This window comes from Oncorhynchus keta, unplaced genomic scaffold (genome assembly GCF_023373465.1).
Source record: "Oncorhynchus keta strain PuntledgeMale-10-30-2019 unplaced genomic scaffold, Oket_V2 Un_contig_3378_pilon_pilon, whole genome shotgun sequence".
NCBI classification, from domain to species: Eukaryota; Metazoa; Chordata; class Actinopteri; order Salmoniformes; family Salmonidae; genus Oncorhynchus; species Oncorhynchus keta.
The window spans coordinates 82,501-87,500 of record NW_026287223.1 but is presented as its reverse complement, the minus strand read 5'-3'; the positions used below and the strand labels follow the sequence as shown (position 1 = coordinate 87,500).

Below are 5,000 nucleotides of genomic sequence, written 5' to 3'. Positions count from 1 at the left end.
TGTGTGTGTGTGTGTGTGTGTGTGTGTGTGTGTGTGTGTGTGTGTGTGTGCTGTGCGTGCAATGGGAAGGAGTGCTGTGTGTGTGTGTGTGTGTGTGTGTGTGTGTGTGTCTGTCATAGCTGTTATTCAGTGTCAATGGGAAGGAGTGACTGTGTGTGTGTGTGTGTGTGTGTGTGTGTGTGTGTGTGTGTGTGTGTGTGTGTGTGTCTGTAATGCTGTTATGCAGTGTCAATGGGAAGTGACTGTGTGTGTGTGTGTGTGTGTGTGTGTGTGTTACTGTGTGTGTTTATGTGTGTGTGTGTGTGTGTGTGTGTTTATGTGTGTGTGTGTGTGTGTGTGTGTGTGTGTGTGTGTGTGTGTGTGTGTGTGTGTGTGTGTGTGTGTGTGTGTGTGTGTGTGTGTGTGTGTGTGTGTGTGTGTGTGGTCTGTCATAGCTGTTATTCAGTGTCAATGGGAAGGACCTGATACATTATTTAGTAGTTTCACTTCACAACATGTCCTGTTAGTTACAGAACAGCATTAACAGATGGAGGGAGGACAGAGAGAGAGAGGGGGAGAGAGAGGGGGAGAGAGAGAGAGAGAGAGAGAGAGAGAGAGAGAGAGAGAGAGAGAGAGAGAGAGAGAGAGAGAGAGAGAGAGAGAGAGAGATGAACCTGGAGAAGAGTCCCCTAAGCAAGCTGGTCCTGGGGCTCTGTTCACAAACACAAACACACCCCACAGAGCCCCAGGACAGCAGCACAATTAGACCCAACCAAATCATGAGAAAACAAAAAGATAATTACTTGACACATTGGAAAGAATTAACAAAAAAACAGAGCAAACTAGAATGCTATTTGGCCCTAAACAGAGAGTACACAGTGGCAGAATACCTGACCACTGTGACTGACCCAAAATTAAGGAAAGCTTTGACTATGTACAGACTCAGTGAGCATAGCCTTGCTATTGAGAAAGGCCGCCGTAGGCAGACATGGCTCTCAAGAGAAGACAGGCTATGTGCTCACTGCCCACAAAATGAGGTGGAAACTGAGCTGCACTTCCTAACCTCCTGCCCAATGTATGACCATATTAGAGACACATATTTCCCTCAGATTACACAGATCCACAAAGAATTCGAAAACAAATCCAATTTTGAAAAACTCCCATATCTACTGGGTGAAATTCCACAGTGTGACATCACAGCAGCAAGATGTGTGACCTGTTGCCACAAGAAAAGGGCAACCAGTGAAGAACAAACACCATTGTAAATACAACCCATATTTATGCTTATTTATTTTATCTTGTGTCCTTTAACCATTTGTACATTGTTAAAACACTGTATATATATAATATGACATTTGTAATGTCTTTATTGTTTTGAAACTTCTGTATGTGTAATGTTTACTGTTAATTTTTGTTGTTTTTCACCTTATATATTCACTTTTGTATATTATCTATCTCACTTGCTTTGGCAATGTTAACACATGTTTCCCATGACAATAAAGCCCTTGAATTGAATTGAATTGAATTGAGAGAGAGAGAACACAGCGAGAAGGAGAGGGAGAAAAAGAGAGAGGGAGCGAGATATGATGAGAGGAAACACTCATTATCATTGTATAGACTATATCTCAGAGCAATTCAAGCTCAATGTAATTATACACACTAATTAATGTATTCCATCTCCCACCCAATCACAGAAAACCAGATCAATGAACAGACATCTGTTGTGGATTGTACACGGATAAACACTAACAACACAAGGCAACCAGACAAAACCAAACCAAATCTCAACCTCTTTTTGAGCACAGAGACAAGGGCTTCATGCTCCTATTGGCCCAGGTCAATATAGGGCTTCATGCTCCTATTGGCCCAGGTCAATATAGGGCTTCATGCTCCTATCGGCCCAGGTCAATATAGGGCTTCATGCTCCTATAGGCCCAGGTCAATATAAGGCTTCATGCTCCTATAGGCTCAGGTCAATATAGGGCTTCATGCTCCTATTGGCCCAGGTCAATATAGGGCTTCATGCTCCTATTGGCCCAGGTCAATATAGGGCTTCATGCTCCTATTGGCCCAGGTTAATATAGGGCTTCATGCTCCTATCGGCCCAGGTCAATATAGGGCTTCAATGCTCCTATTGGCCCAGGTCAATATAGGGCTTCATGCTCCTATCGGCCCAGGTCAATATAGGGCTTCATGCTCCTATAGGCCCAGGTCAATATAGGGCTTCATGCTCCTATAGGCCCAGGTCAATATAGGGCTTCATGCTCCTATAGGCCCAGGTCAATATAGGGCTTCATGCTCCTATTGGCCCAGGTCAATATAGGGCTTCATGCTCCTATTGGCCCAGGTCAATATAGGGCTTAATGCTCCTATTGGCCCAGGTCAATATAGGGCTTCATGCTCCTATTGGCCCAGGTCAATATAGGGCTTCATGCTCCTATAGGCCCAGGTCAATATAGGGCTTCATGCTCCTATAGGCCCAGGTCAATATAGGGCTTCATGCTCCTATTGGCCCAGGTCAATATAGGGCTTCATGCTCCTATTGGCCCAGGTCAATATAGGGCTTAATGCTCCTATTGGCCCAGGTCAATATAGGGCTTCATGCTCCTATAGGCCCAGGTCAATATAGGGCTTCATGCTCCTATAGGCCCAGGTCAATATAGGGCTTCATGCTCCTATAGGCCCAGGTCAATATAGGGCTTCATGCTCCTATAGGCCCAGGTCAATATAGGGCTTCATGCTCCTATTGGCCCAGGTCAATATAGGGCTTCATGCTCCTATCGGCCCAGGTCAATATAAGGCTTCATGCTCCTATCGGCCCAGGTCAAAACTCCCCTTTTCAAATGTTTCCACTAGTAACTCCTGTCCTTAGGGGAGTCTGCTTCTCCTTTTGTGTCTGATGGGTTCATGTATATACTGCACTCAATAACATCTACTGTATCTTGCCTATGCCGCTCTGTACCATCACTCACTCATATATCTTTATGTACATATTCTTATCCCCTTACACTTGTGTCTATAAGGTAGTAGTTTTGGAATTGTTAGTTAGATTACTTGTTGGTTATCAATGCATTGTCAGAACTAGAAGCACAAGCATTTCGCTACACTCGCATTAACATCTGCTAACCATGTGTATGTGACAAATACAATTTGATTTGATTTGATTATGGTGCTACAGGTCGCCTAGTGGTTAGAGGAGGCAGGTAGCCTAGTGGTTAGAGGAGGCAGGTAGCCTAGTGGTTAGAGGAGGCAGGTAGCCTAGTGGTTAGAGGAGGCAGGTAGCCTAGTGGTTAGAGGAGGCAGGTAGCCTAGTGGTTAGAGGAGGCAGGTAGCCTGGTGGTTAGAGGAGGCAGGTCGCCTAGTGGTTAGGGGAGGCAGGTAGCCTAGTGGTTAGAGGAGGCTGGTAGCCTGGTGGTTAGAGGAGGCAGGTCGCCTAGTGGTTAGAGGAGGCAGGTAGCCTAGTGGTTCGAGGAGACAGGTAGCCTAGTGGTTAGAGGAGGCAGGTAGCCTAGTGGTTAGAGGAGGCAGGTAGCCTAGTGGTTAGAGGAGGCAGGTAGCCTAGTGGTTCGTGGAGGCAGGTAGCCTAGTGGTTAGAGGAGGCAGGTAGCCTAGTGGTTAGAGGAGGCAGGTAACCTAGTGGTTCGTGGAGGCAGGTAGCCTAGTGGTTAGAGGAGGCAGGTAGCCTAGTGGTTAGAGGAGGCAGGTAACCTAGTGGTTAGAGGAGGCAGGTAGCCTAGTGGTTAGAGGAGGCAGGTCGCCTAGTGGTTAGAGGAGGCAGGTAGCCTAGTGGTTAGAGGAGACAGGTAGCCTAGTGGTTAGAGGAGGCAGGTAGCCTAGTGGTTAGAGGAGGCAGGTAGCCTAGTGGTTAGAGGAGGCAGGTAGCCTAGTGGTTCGTGGAGGCAGGTAGCCTAGTGGTTAGAGGAGGCAGGTAGCCTAGTGGTTAGAGGAGGCAGGTAACCTAGTGGTTCGTGGAGGCAGGTAGCCTAGTGGTTAGAGGAGGCAGGTAGCCTAGTGGTTAGAGGAGGCAGGTAGCCTAGTGGTTAGAGGAGGCTGGTAGCCTGGTGGTTAGAGGAGGCAGGTAGCCTAGTGGTTAGAGGAGGCAGGTAGCCTAGTGGTTAGAGGAGACAGGTAGCCTAGTGGTTAGAGGAGGCAGGTAGCCTGGTGGTTAGAGGAGGCAGGTAGCCTGGTGGTTAGAGGAGGCAGGTAGCCTAGTGGTTAGGGGAGGCTGGTAGTCTGGTGGTTAGAGGAGGCAGGTAGCCTGGTGGTTAGAGGAGGCAGGTAGCCTAGTGGTTAGGGGAGGCTGGTAGTCTGGTGGTTAGAGGAGGCAGGTAGCCTAGTGGTTAGAGGAGGCAGGTAGTCTGGTGGTTAGAGGAGGCAGGTAGCCTAGTGGTTAGAGGAGGCAGGTAGCCTAGTGGTTAGAGGAGGCAGGTCGCCTAGTGGTTAGAGGAGGCTGGTAGCCTGGTGGTTAGAGGAGGCAGGTAGCCTAGTGGTTAGAGGAGGCAGGTAGCCTAGTGGTTAGAGGAGGCAGGTAGCCTGGTGGTTAGAGGAGGCAGGTAGCCTGGTGGTTAGAGGAGGCAGGTACCCTAGTGGTTAGAGGAGGCAGGTAGCCTGGTGGTTAGAGGAGGCAGGTCACCTAGTGGTTAGAGGAGGCAGGTAGTCTGGTGGTTAGAGGAGGGAGGTAGCCTAGTGGTTAGAGGAGGCAGGTACCCTAGTGGTTAGAGGAGGCAGGTAGCCTGGTGGTTAGAGGAGGCAGGCAGTGGTTAGAGGAGGCAGGTAGCCTGGTGGTTAGAGGAGGGTTAGGTAGCCTGGTGGTTAGAGGAGGCAGGTAGCCTAGTGGTTAGAGGAGGCAGGTAGCCTAGTGGTTAGAGGAGACAGGTAGCCTGGTGGTTAGAGGAGGCAGGTAGCCTGGTGGTTAGAGGAGGCAGGTAGCCTAGTGGTTAGAGGAGGCAGGTAGCCTAGTGGTTAGAGGAGGCAGGTAGCCTAGTGGTTAGACCGTTGGGCCAGTAACTGAAAGGTTGATG

General features: G+C 48.9%; 1 long non-coding RNA gene across 3 annotated transcripts; it reads left to right on the top strand.

The window, feature by feature from the left end:
* The first annotated feature begins 3,160 nt into the window (after window positions 1-3,160).
* Window positions 3,161-4,965, top strand: LOC127923937 (uncharacterized). 3 transcript variants are annotated; one of them, XR_008116268.1, is made up of 6 exons: window positions 3,161-3,332; window positions 3,633-3,682; window positions 3,758-3,857; window positions 4,058-4,182; window positions 4,483-4,557; window positions 4,830-4,965. It is a non-coding gene; the product is annotated as an uncharacterized LOC127923937 (long non-coding RNA). The 3 variants fall into 3 exon arrangements; XR_008116270.1 differs by lacking the exon at window positions 3,633-3,682; XR_008116269.1 differs by lacking the exons at window positions 3,633-3,682; window positions 3,758-3,857 and having other exon boundaries at window positions 3,933-4,182.
* Window positions 4,966-5,000: the final 35 nt, after the last annotated feature.